We start from the raw sequence: 14197 nt of genomic DNA, 5'->3' as shown, positions 1-14197 counted from the left end.
TAAGTCCTCAGCATCACTTGCCAGAGTGGTACATTTTTACCAAGGATGAACCTACACTGACACATCATAATCACCCAGAGTTCACCACTTACCTTAGGGTTCACTCTTGACGTTGTATATTCTATGGTTTGGACAAATGTATTAGGTCATATACATTGTACAGAGTATTATCACTGCCCGAAAAAGCCTCTGTATACTGCCTATGCCATCTCTCTCTCTCATCCCTGACAAACACCAATCTTTTTATGTCTCCATATTTTTGCTTTTTCTAGAATTCCATAGAGTTGGTACCTTCAACATCTTTTTAAAAGCAAATATATTTCATTCTTCACACTGATCTTTCTCTCTTTTTCTGCAATATTTTCCCTCAAATAAATGCTCTGAGGCCTTTGCTTGATGATCTTTTAGTCCCAAAGCTAGCTAACTATCTGTTCTATGCATGTGAATCATAACAATCTTAAAGTTTTGGGTGAAGATGGAAGATTTCACACTGCTTATATGAGTGTCCTTCTCACTTCTTCGCCCTCCTCTCCGTGTTGAGTTAATCATCAGGCTTAACTTGACAGGTTCTCTGACAGTTTCTTTGGTGTGGAAAACTGAGTCTTTTTGGAAATCTTCTCAAGAATGATAAGCTGACATATACCTACAATTGGTCTATGAATATACATGCTTGCTATTTATATATGTTTTAAACAGTGTCTTCAAAAATCAGAACATTATATTTGCATTCTGTGACTTCCATTATAAATTTTAACAGGAACATATAGTTTTAATACATCTGCACACACTTGCTGTTATTTGTATCTTAATTGTGCCCCAGAAATTCAGTGAACTATTCATGACACTACTTCCTGAAATTTTGAGACCAGTTAACTTCAAAGTACCAATATGTTTCCAGATTGGGAAAAAAAAAAAAAAACAGATTAAAAAACAAAGTGCAGGTGAACACTACTGATTTCCTTTCTGCTTTATGTTAAAACTATTTTCAGTGATGATTCATGTTTTTTTTTAAAGATTTTATTCATTTATTCATGAGAGACACACAGAGAGAGAAAGAGAAAGAGAGAGGCAGGGACACAAGCTAGAGAGAAGCAGGCTCCATGCAAGGAGCCCGAAGTGGGACTCGATCGCGGACTCCAGGATCATGCCCTGGGCCAAAGGCAGACGCCAAACCAACGAGCCACCCAGGAATCCTCAATTCCTGTTTTTTGAAGACAATGTGCTTGGGTCTGTGACTTGATGTGCATTAAGTCCTTGAATGGAAATTCTAGGGGAAAAAAAAGGAATTGCTTATTTCCAGGTATTATCGTGATTGTTAAGCCACTACTACTTTGATTTTATGTGGAGGAGTTGAGAGAAGAAACCAAAGGAAAATGAATGGAAGGTAAAATGAGTTGAAGAGTGGAATTAAGGTCATCAACATAAATATGTTACAACATTCAAAATAGAAAATCCATGATGTGTATATAATTACTGCATATATTTATGTTGATACTGTTGCTTTGATCTGAATCTCTTTAGAGGAGTGTAGATATTTTTATCCAGAAGCTCTCAGTTACTGTTTTCCAGTCCTTTTATAAAGTGCTTCCTTCACAGTAACCTCCAAGTAGATAGATATCTTTGGAGGACACTGATGTATAGCACCACATTGTAGCCAGTTGCTAAATATATCCTTTCACATTTTTATCATATTCTGAACCAAATCCAGAAATTTAGGATGTCTGAACAAACATTCAAGGCTCTCTTTTCCCCAACTGTCAACTGTATCAGATGCATTGAATTACTATAATTATTTATTCTCACCATACATATTGCAGTGAACAATGTAATCTGCTCCTTGAACTATTAACCCTACATAAATTCTCTAAACTAACAGCATAACACAGCAGCATTGTTGTAAAATAAGACCTTCCTGAAATAGACATAATTATCATTGTGCTCTGTTCTTAAAAAACTGAAACTCATTATTTTGAGGTTTTTCTAGGGGTCCTTAGGAGATTCCTGCCTAGAATGATCAAGTTCTCTTCCAGAATGGCTCATAGAACTTAAGATGTCTTTACTCATTGCATGTGAGGCATTATAGGGGCATATGGGGGTAGTCAACCCTATTAGCATATAATAAAATAGAAGGGAAAGCAAATCTGCAAGGTCACCCAGACAGTGTAAAAATAATATCTTTGGTTTCTCCACTTATAACTTTTGCCTTTTTGTCATTTTCTTTGGGGTAAGAAAATGACACCAATATAGTTACTATGTTTATTCATGTTTAGATGACAAGAATAATTCCAAATTCCAAAATTAAAAAAAAGAAAAACAACTCTAATTTTTGATTGAAGATTTTTATAAAAAGTGACCTCGTCATTTTCACAGAAAATACTTGCAGCTAACATATAATTTTATCTCAATTCCTCTCATGTTTGAATAATTGGCACAGAACAATAAAGGAAAACATTACCCTTGAGAGCAATTGACATTTTGCACTCAACTAATATCACTAAAACATCTTAATTATATACAAAATCGTCTCAAGCAGGAGCTTGCACCTAAAAAGAAATACATAGGCAACTACTTTTGTATTTATGAACAATGGCAACAATAGGCATACCTCTGCATGGCATTTGAGTCTTCACACATGATATGATTGCACATTTCTTTTATCTTCACAATTACTCTCTAATTGTTTATTGAGGACTTAAAACTTTTGCAGATATAGATCCTAAAAAGTGATGAGTGCATTACCTAAGGTGACTCATTGACATCGTGGGGAGGGTTGCTGACATTTGATGTTGCTTGCCTATTAGCCTGGTAAAAGTGTCATATACATGAAACAACGAACGTGGAAGGGCATTAGAAAATGTAAAGTTCTATACAATTTTCTCTTTCTATCCTTTTTTTCCCCTTCATTTATGAGTAATGTCTATGAATTCCATTGCTACCATAAGTGATGATCTCGTGAAAGAAGAGTAGGACACCATTTCCTGCTTGGTATCAGGGTGCATGTATGTACATTTGTTGAACGTAGGTGAGACAGGAGGGGGTGCTTCAGCTCCCCTTCCCTGGATGTGAATATTGTGAAGCTACAAACCCGTCTAGGCTAGGTGGCAGAGGAGCAGCCAGTGAACAAAGGAGGAGCAGCAAAGAGCAAAACTAGCAGCTATGTGGTAGGAAAATCCACCTCCTGTTCCATGGCAACCTGCAGCAGATTTATGGATGAACCAAAAAGACTGTCTTTATGGTGATTGTGGAAGCCCTCTTCTATTCAGGAGGACTGAACAGCAGCCCAATCCAGCAGACAGTTCTTAGGTAGATGGGAATTAGGAATAAGTGCTAAACCTTCTTTCTAACTTAACAATAACATTTACTCATACATATTTTTATTTCATTTTGCTTTGCATTTGTTCATTGCGGATTAATTTTACCAGAAGATATAGAACGTAACGTTGTACTTCCTGAATAACTATAAAACTAGATGTATAAAGCAGTTCCCTCTTTCACAGTAGGAGAAATTCTCTTGACCTTGTTGTCAAAAGGGCTATCTTTTTATCTGAGCTGCCAAATAACAAGTGTGGTATTGGAAGATAACTTTGAAGAGGAAGTGGAGTTGAATATGCCTCTAGTAATGAAAAACAAGCAAACCAACAAACCTACAATTGCCAATATATTCTACGTTACTTCCATTTTTTCCCTGATTGAGTTAGCATAGAAACGTTTATGTATGTCTCAGCTCTAGGGTAATAATAATAGGTAACGCTTTTATAGCACTTACTTGCTACTACATGCCAAGTCCTTATCCAAACACCATAGTTATGTAAATCATTTAACTCAACAGTTCCTGAGGTGAGTATTGTAATTATCAACCCCCTTTTACAGAACAGGAAACTAAGGCACAGACAGTTTTAGTAACTTGCCCAAGGGCACCCAATGAGCAACTTCACAGTCAGAATTGAAAGCTGACAAAAGGCCAGGAACCCCTGGTCTCCCTCTATGGTATACTGCCTTCACCGCCCGGGAGAACTTCCATTCTGACAACACGTGGACTAGGGATTTCAAAAGCTAAACATTTTAAGAGAATTACAACATAATGTGATATTCAGTTCAGTATTAAGCAGATTAAACTTCAATGAGAAAAAGATCTTTGACCATTATTTTCATTTCCAAGTCTTTTTTTTTCCCCCAGGATGTCAAATAATATTGTATTTTCATTATCATTGTCCCACTTTTAATGCAATATACCTATACCATCAAATATTTGAGATGAACAATAAAATCAACATAAATGCAGTCACTGTAACATATGGAAGTCACTGCATAAATCAGTTCTTTGCAACTTTTACGAATCATGAGACACAAGGAAATTCTATTTGTACAATTAAGTATAAATGTTTCAGCATATTTGTAACATTTTCACAGCTTACTAGGATGTCTTTCCCAACACTGGTTGGGATAGTCTGTCTTATGTTAATGTGGTCCCAAACATGCTGCCATACATTTTCCATCATTATTTTTAGTCTACATAGTTCTCTATCTCATATGCTATGCTTAAACTAACATTTTCCTTACTGGTGAACATTTTTATGGTTTCTACTTTTTTATTGTTGTTGTGCAAGCATGGGGGTTTTGGACAGAGGAAGAGTGAGAGAGAGAGAAAATCTTAAGCAGGCTCCACACCCAGCACGGGGCTTGATCTCAAGACTCTGAGATCATGACCTGAGCCTAAGTTAAGAGTCAGATGCTTAACCAACTGAGCCACCCAGATGCCCTATGGTTTCCACTTTTTTAAAACATGCAAGCAGTGTCAGTGAACAACTGCAGCCATAAAGAACTTAACTTTAAAATTCAAATTTAATTTTAATTAAATTAAAATCTTAGAATGCATTTTCTTTAACCATATTTCCAGAGGTGATGACTCGTTCAGTTATGAGTTAGAATGACTTTATTTGTGAGTAACAAATCCAAATAAGCTAGCTTTAAAGATACAGATGACATGTGTTCTTGGCTAACCAAAAATCCTGTTTGATTAAAGTTCTGAGTCTAGTGTTCTTTAAAAAAAAAAAAAATTATTTATTTATTCATGAGAGACACACAGATTGAGGGAGAGAGAGAGGCAGACATAGGTAGATGGAGAAGCAGTTTCCCCACAGGAAGCCCGATGTGGGACTTGATCCTGGGGTCCCAGGATCACACCCTGAGCTGAAGAAGGCAGATGCTCAACTGCTGAGCCACCCAGGCGTCCCTGAGTCTAGTGTTCTAAGTCTTTTTTTTGTGTGTGTTTTTGTTTCTTCCTTTTATCACTGGCAACTTTTCCTTGAGTTTGGATTCCTTTATGGTAGAAAACAGTATGCAGTAGTTCTAGAGAGCTCAGCATATACAACTCTATCCAGAGGAACAGGCAGGCTTTATTGCTGTAGCTCCTTGGAAAAGAGAAAACAAAATTCTTTTCTTGAAACCCCCAGCAAATGTGTCTTAAGGTCACACTGGCATGTGGCCATTCTTAGGTCAATATCTATGATCAAGGGCTGGGATTGAGATTATTATCTTGGTATAAAAGTTAGTGTTTTGTTGTGACAGCACCAAAATAAAGACAGATTTTTGATTTGTTAGTGTAATGGCAAAGCTGTAACAAATCATCTTAAATATACAGTGGCTAAGACATAGGTGCACTTGACTGATAAGCTAACTCTTCACTAAGAAGTGTCTCAAGAACCCACATGTCTTTCATTGTGTGCCTCTGCCACCTTCAACATGGGGTTTCCAAGGGCACCATGCTTACCTGCCATAAGCCAGCTGACATATGGAAGGTGGCATGGGGAATTTTTCTAAGGACTAAGCTTATGATATCATATAATTTCCAGTTACATCCAGTTGGCTTGGACTCAGTAACTCAACCCTATCTAAGTGGAAAGGAGACCAGAATGAATATATTAGCTCTGTGCCCCCCAAACAAGAAGAAACAGGTTTGGTGAAAAGCATGGTAGTCTATGCCTCACTGGGCCAGAGAATTATACTCTACTTACAACCAGGGATGGCATTGTCTTTCCCTAAAGCACATGGTCTGTGTGAGGTGGTATGGGTACAAGAATTAATTTGGTGTCATTTTCAAGGGAGAAAAAATTATCAGTATTTTCATGGCCATTACTTACATGCAGACGTGATTTCTCTGGATTCAATTTCTATAATCTTTAAAGCTAGGTAGGCCATTTATTTTTCCCATATAGTCCTCTTCTATTTTCCCATATAGCCCTTCTAACTATACTGTAGTGGCATTGAATAAATGGATAAATGTACTATTTTTACTTCATCTGAACCAATCTTGTAGGTTGCAGTTAAAATATTTTTGGTAATTTAACAAGTTAAGACATTATAGCTCATTATTGTCTGAGGGTTCATTTCTTTGACTATTAGCTAAATATATATTGTTGTTCATGGCTGTTTCTGATACTAATTCTATTTTTCTCATGTACAGTGTATTAATATTCTCTTCCACATATTAGAGTTTAGCCAAGACCCATAATTTAAACTATGTTTGGAACAAAACAATTTTTAACTGCAAATTATAATTTTACTAAATATTACCCCTAGCAATGCTATTTGCTAAATATATCAATCATATAAATTAATGGTTTATTAAGGCAGATTGCGTTTATACCCACCTTCAATACTTACTAGATCTAAAAAAAAGACAGGTTTTTCTTTGTCCAATGACAAATTCTCTTGGTTCTAACCATTTCATTTTTACTGGGGCTTGAACTGTTAGTTATCTTTATTTATTATTTGATCTCAGCTTGCTCCTCTTTCTTGTTTTCTTTTCCTTAGTATAGATTCCCCAGATTGCACAAAAGCAAAAACTGAAAACCAAAGCGAGTGTTCCTTCCTATGAACAATTTGCAGGCACTATCATCTTGACGTAAACTGCTACTCACACTCTACTTCAATTTCCCTTCTTACTGAACCACACAATGAAAGTGATCTCGATGTGTGGGCCACTCACTCTTGACTGACCTTCTCAGTAGTAGTGATTTGGTCCTACCTCCCATGGTTACAGGGCTCTCTGAAGCTCTATTTCCTTTTTCTCTGCCTTTTTTCTTATAGACTTCATTCCCCTCTAACTACTCTTTAAGTGGACATGGTTCCACTCTTTCTGTGACCCTCATTTCTTCTGCCTTTATATAGTGCCTGGGAAAATGTTCTGCTTTTATGGCTTCAACTACATCCTTTTATTTTCTCTCGGCTCACTTCTTTACTGATCTCATTCAGTCTCATGGCTTTAAATATCATCTCCACAATTCACACAGTCCAGATATATATTTTGAGTCTGGCCTGCTCCCACACACTTATGAATTCTACACTCTTATAAATTAAATTGCCCCAGGATATCTCTATGGAGGACGTCTGAGTTAATGTAGTCTTCTTAAACTAAACAGGTCCAAGGCTGGATTCTTCAACTGTTTCATTTCCTAAGTATGTTCCTCCTTCAGTCTTCCTCATGTGAGTATAAAGCAGTTCCATCCTTACAGTTGCTCCGGACAAAATCCATGGTACTATCCGTATTCCTCTCACCGTATTGCATTACATATCCATTCTGCTAGCAATTTCTGTTACTATAACCCTCAAAATGTGCCAGAGATTAACATCTTATCAGCTCTCTGCTATCATCCTGGGGCTAAATTACTGATACTTTTTGCTGGGATTTTATTTTTAAAAAAATTTTTAAAGATTTTATTCATTCATTCATTTATTCATTTATTTCAGAAAGAGACAAGGAGAGAGAGAGAAAGAACATGAGTGGGGGAGGAGCAGAGGGACTAGTAGAGTCTATGGCGAGTCTGGAGCCTGCTGGGGAGCTCAATCCCAGGACCCTGAGATCATGACCTGAGCTAAAGTCAGACTCTTAACCAGCTGAGCCACCCAGGCAATGCTTTTTGCCTGGATTTTAAATGCAATAACCTTCTTACTGGTCTCTTTATTTAGCACTGGTCCCATCCACCTCTTCAGTTTATTCTCAGTATTATAAGAGAGTCTCTTAAAAAATGATCAGTTCCTTCCTGTAGAGCAAAAGCTGAAATTTTTACCACCAACTATATCTGCCACTGCTCATTCTCTTGCCTCCTTCCTTTCCTTTTCACCAGCCACAGTGTAGATTAGAAATGCTCCCATCTCAGGGGCTTGCATTCACTTCTCTGTCTACCTGTTCTTCCTCCCATATCCTCATGGCTCATTTCTTCCTTACCTCCTTCAGGTATTTATTCAAATGTCTCTTCCAGTGAGGTCTTCCCTCTCACTAGATTGCAAGGCATGGATTTTTTTTTTTTTTTTTTTTTTAACTATTGTATCTCTAGAGCTTAATAAAGGACCAGACCAACAGTAACAGGTACTCAGTAAATGTTTGGTGAATGATTGAAACAGTTGATCCTATTCACTAATTTTTCACTGGCTTCTATTCCTACACACATGCACATATACACATATATTTACACACACACACACACACGTACATATCCATATACAAAATTTACTTTTCTGTCTCATAATACCTCAAAGTCAACATATCCTAAATTGAACTCATTATCATTTACCTGACATGATGCTTCTTTCATTTTTCCTGTCAAGTATGCCAGAACTTGCTGTTATAAGATGAATATGTTCTGGGAATCTCATGTACAGCATGGTGACTCTAGTTAATAATACTCTAGTATTATGTACTTGAAATTTTTTAAAAGAGTAGATCCCAAGTGATCACACATACAAAATAACTATGTCTGTTGATAAATGTGTTAATTAACTTAATTGTGCTAATGTTTTCCCAGTGTATATGTATATTAAATCATCACATTTTACACCCTAATATATACAATTTCTATTTGTCAATAATACCTCCATAAAGTTGAGGAAAACAGAAAGAGAAACGGGAAAAAAAAACAGCTTTAGAATCATCTTTTATTCCTTCCACAGGATACCAGTAACCAAGCATTATTGATTCTACTCCAGAATATCTCTGAATTATTAGCTTTCCCCCCACTTCTGCCACAATTGCTGTAACTTGGACCTTCGTCTTCTCCAGCAAAGAGTAACTTCACTTCCCATCTGTTTACATCCATCTCTGGGATGCTGGAAAGCAGCATATGTAACAGTCTTAAGAAGCAGATGTATCCTAAATAAGCCTTTGCAAAAACTTCTGCATTAGGATTTTCAGAGGTAGTAGAAAAACACTGCCAGGCAACAGATGAGTGTATGGTGGGCAGTACAAGAAACCAAATGAAGGTCAGATCTCTTAACTGTTACCACTGGGTTTGGTTCTGTTTTCAGGGAACTTGTAACAAGTGACCTTTTAATAAGTGTGGCTGAAGGAAGACATCTTGTAATTTTTGTGAAATGGATGGAAACAAGTAGACGGAAGAGTGATCCAAGTATTTGAGATGAAAAAGTTCAGAACAAATATACAATATTGAACAAAATGTAATTCTTTCTGTCCTCAGAGAGCTTATGGTTTAGTGAAAGAGATGGGCAGATATGTGATGGCATACACTGCCACACAGACAATAGTGACTGAGAGCCAAGTTGCTATAAGGATAAAAAACAAAAATGGAGAACTGCCAAGAAATGGAGGATGAATGGTGTGTGGATGTTAGAAAGTGCTTCTCTGAGCAAAGTATGCAAATTTGAGCAGAACTCGGAGCATGAGTAGGAGTTAGTCAAATGAAGAGGAAAGGGAAAGGCCATTCCATACAGAAGAAACATATGTGTGAGGTCCTGAGTATGTGTGAACAGAGCAAAATGAGCTCAGGAGACAGTTGCTCTGGATGAGGTAGGAGGAGAGGCAGGAACCACATCTGTCAGCCCCTTGGAGGCCATGGTAAGAAGTTTGGGATTTATTATAGTACAGCATAATTCCATGGAAGAGTTTTAAGTAGGGGGCATAAGCCACCCCTACTCACTCCCTTGGTAATTCCTTTAGTGGCAAATTATTTGGGTGAGGGAAAGTCAGCACTCTACAACACTCTAAAACAGAGCATTGCTTGGGGATTTTCTGAAAATTCAGTCTTATTCTGTAGACTTAGAGTAGGGTCCAAGAGTCTGTATTTCTTTTTTTTTTTTTTTTAAGATATTTATTTTATTTGAGAAAGACAGTGAGCATAGGGAAGGGCAAAGAGGGAGAGAAACCCTCAGGTAGACTCTGTGCAGAGAGTGGAGCCTGATGCAGGGCTCATTTTCACCACCCTGACATCATAACCTGAGCCAAAATCAAGAGTCCCTCACTTAACTGACGGAGCCATCCACATACCCCAGAATCTGCATTTCTAAGATGTGCCAGTGGATGCCACTGCTGCTGCTCTGTTTAACACATTTTGTATAGTAAAGTGGTGATGGCAGCAACAGAGAAATTTTTCCCTTAAGACCTCATTTTCTGGGATCCGTGGGTGGCTCAGGCGCTCAGTTTATCGCCTGCCTTTGGCCTGGGGCGTGATCCTGGAGACCCGGGATCGAGTCCCATGTCGGGCTCCCAGCATGGAGCCTGCTTCTCCCTCTGCCTGTGTCTCTGCCTCTCTCTCTGTGTGTGTCTCTTATGAATAAATAAATAAAATCTTAAAAAAAAAAAGACCTCATTTTCCTGTCTTTTGAGATAAAAGCAGCCTTTTTTTTTTTTTTTTCCTAATGGAGTACCTTTTTTAATCAACTCCCTGAGCGATTTGATCCTTCCCATGGTTTTATTTCTTTATTTTAAGATATTCCTTGCATAATATCAAAAAAGGAAGAAGGACAAATTTCTTCTCTTCTAGGCATTTTTTTCTATTTTTTTTTTTTTTGCAAAATATTCATTGTTTTGTCTGCTTCTCATTTCATTAAAATTTTAGAATTAAAACATAGCATTTATTCTCCCTCCTAAAAATATCAACATACTTAATCCCTTGCCAAGATGGGGACTGTGGTTTAGGCATATTTTGAAAGATTGATTGATTGATATTAGAGGGAGAGAAGGAGAGAGTAGGGTGAAGAGGCAGATTCCTAAACAGATTCTGCATTGAATGCAGAACCTGAAGCCAGATGCTGGGCTCAATTTCATGACCCTGAGATCACGACCCTGAGATCATGACCTGAGCTGAAACCAAGAGTCAGGCACTTAACCAACTGCACTACCCAGGCACCCCTAGGGTTAAGCATTTTTAACAACAATTCAAACTCTCCCTAGCTAGATAGGTGTGGTGGTTGCGTAAATTCACATTCCATGTACAAAACTGGTTGCTCATCATGAGAAAGTAATTGTGTTTCCTCAAAACACATGACTTTAATAACATTACATGCATATTATGCAAATGTGAACTATTTGAGAAATACCATTTAAAAGAAGTCCTGCATTTATTTGAAATATGTTTTTGATCATTAAATATGTCATCATATTAATAAGCAGAAGTGTGTATAGTGGCTAAGCAGCTCAATGTGAGTATAAATGAAAAATACGTCCATGCATGTACAGCATTTAGAGCACTACCAACTAACATTTTGAGTCTATGGTTATAATTAAGAAAATATATTTAAATATTATGGTATAATATTTATTATAAGTAAAAAAACTGCAATACAGGAAAACATTTACTACAGTTTAAAAATATCATTTTAATGATCATTATTTAATGCTTAATTTGGCCACTTAACAGTATTTCTTTTCCAAATTAGTCCAAATTAGTTGCAAATACTGATCTACTCACTATCAGAGAAAATAGAAACTGATCTGTAACCAGTTATTCAAAAACTTTGATAATAAAAACATCTCAGAGTTCTTTAGGTGACTTTGCTTTTCATTATGGAATCTGAAAAATCATAAAGAAAATCACTGGTGCATGTGTATCTACCTTAATTAATCAAAGTAGAGTCCTATTTTTAAGGTACTATAAGAGAGACTGCACCACCCTCAACTGTCCCCCCATATGAAAGGCATTTCATTTTTATGTGCTGTCTGAAATTCCACCAATGACAGATTCATTTAATTTTCCTCTTTTTTAGATTGCAGTAGAGTTGACAGACAATGTTATAGTAGGTTCGTGTGTCAGATGTAGTGCATTGACAGTTTTATATATTATGCACAGTAAGTGTAGCTAACATCTGTCACCATACAATGTTATTACGAGATCCCTGACAGTTTCTCCTGTGCTATACTTTTCATCCCTGTGAGTTATTTATTTTAGAACTGGAAGCTTGTACTTCTTAGTCTCCTTCACGCATCTCCCCACACCTTTGGTAACCAACAATTTGTCCTTTGTATTTATGAGTCTTTTTCTATTTTTTAAAAAGTAGGGTCTTTGTTGTTGTTTGTTTATTTGTTTTGCTAATTTTCCTTTCAACTCCTAAAGAAAATTAATCAAACTGAGGGTAAGAAAGGGTCAGGGGAGGATTTGGTGATGAGCAAGAAAGGCAAGGCAGGCCAGGGCTCTTGGGTGAGGCTATCTGGGCTGATGGAAAGCAGCATAAGGCAAAGGAACGCATGGTGCTGGTAAAGGAGAGGGAAGCCAGTGTATAAGAAAACAGAGGAAGAGGGTTAAATGGTGTCAAAAATTAGCTTTGCTTACAATCCAATTTTACCTAAGACAACCTCTGTTCTTTTGTAGTTAACACGCATTTCCAGATATACTGGACCTACTCTCTCTAGCATGGTGAATCTGGCAGCACCGTGCTAGCATGGAGGAGCCTAGCCCAGGAGGCCATGAGACAAAAACAGGCATTCTGCATGGAGGCTTGCAGGTAGCATGCCCATAAATGCCCAAGGGTGGGGTGCTGGGTTGGGAGATGATGCTGACAGGTGTGAAAGTCCATCAGGGGTGTGCCTGAGTGTGCAGAGCGTCTCGGTATGTAGGGAATCTGCATGGTTTGACCAAATAAGTATAATCAGTATACTGATCACATAAGTCAATATAGTGACACTGATGGTGAAAGCCAAGGTTACCATTGTCGGAGAAGATGTCTACAAACAAAGCTAAAAAGAATCATGAAGGAATGGATATGTGTCAGTATAAAGCAATGGTTCAAATATATCTGTATGTATATCCATATCTTTATCTTTATATACATATAGAAATGCAGAATTAGATATATGTACATCCATGTGCATGCATACATGGATTTCCTGGCTGTGTCCACTGAATAGGCCTAGATACATTGACACTCTTCTAACAATGAGCACAGTAAGTACATAGTACTTGGTTTCTAAATAAAAATTCTACATTGATGGACTCAAGACTCTTTGGAAAAATTGTTGATACCCAAGTTCTCTTGGAATATCTTGTTGTACCAGAAAATTAAAAAATGCCTAGCAAGGGGTAGGAACATGCTACAGTGCCACTTTAGATACTTTCACTGGCCAAATTGAGGACAGTTAGAGCTTCACAATAGATAATAATAGTAATGGAATAGCCTTTTTAGTAGAAATTAGAATTTATAAGTCTACACTGGTATTGACTGACTGAAGGAATCAGTCGTTACTTGAGAAAAGGAAAAGCTCTTCCTAACAGTAGAATGCTAATAATAAAGGTAAGGAAAGTACTGGAATAGAAAGACATCATGGGCCTACCATCACTGTGGTAATTGATTCAGGAGAGGGTGGTCAAAGGGGACCCAGTTGATGGGTGGTGGTTAGATGGGGAGCAGGGTATTGACATAGTCTTGGGCTATCCCCCCCTGACTTGAATATATCAGTTGCAAAAAGAGAGAGAAGAAGGAGACTATGTGGAGAAGCCTGGTTGAAAGCACATGACCAGATGTTAGAGGTTAACCTCCCCGCTGGTAAGCTGTATCACCATGGTGGGCCCCTGATGTGAAGCAAGGAGAAAAGTGTCTTATTTCTGTGGTTTCCCCACCAAGAAAATGTGTCTTGAGTCTAGTAATGAGGAAACCTTAGGTGGACTGAGAATCAGGGTCATCTGACAATATTTATGATCCCAATTCTTTAAAGCTGTGAGGCTCAAGAAGAACACAGACAGATGCAGGAAGTGAGCTATGAAGGATGAAATACTCCAGCCTCAGAGGCAGGGATATTAGGGATGTAACTCCTCAGCCCTTTCTGGCACTGAAACAATCTGCCCCAGCACTAAGCATGCCCTGAGATGAGTAAGCTCCTGAAAACAAAAACAAAAAGAAAATAATGTGAAGGCAAAAAGAAAACAATGATCATTACTGAAAGGCAATAACATTCTTCCCAAAGTGGGGGGAA

General features: G+C 37.6%; 1 long non-coding RNA gene across 2 annotated transcripts in view; it reads left to right on the top strand.

The window, feature by feature from the left end:
• The first annotated feature begins 12597 nt into the window (after positions 1-12597).
• LOC140631453 (uncharacterized) overlaps positions 12598-14197 on the top strand; it is a 39633-nt gene continuing 38033 nt past the window's right edge. For both annotated transcript variants that reach the window (XR_012029003.1, XR_012029004.1), the window contains exon 1: positions 12598-12732. This is a non-coding gene — a long non-coding RNA (uncharacterized lncRNA). The remainder of the gene's footprint in view (positions 12733-14197) is intronic.

Source organism: Canis lupus, chromosome 4 (genome assembly GCF_048164855.1).
Source record: "Canis lupus baileyi chromosome 4, mCanLup2.hap1, whole genome shotgun sequence".
NCBI lineage: Eukaryota > Metazoa > Chordata > Mammalia > Carnivora > Canidae > Canis > Canis lupus.
The sequence above is the reverse complement of the archived record's forward strand: the minus strand, read 5'-3'. Positions and strand labels throughout refer to the sequence as shown.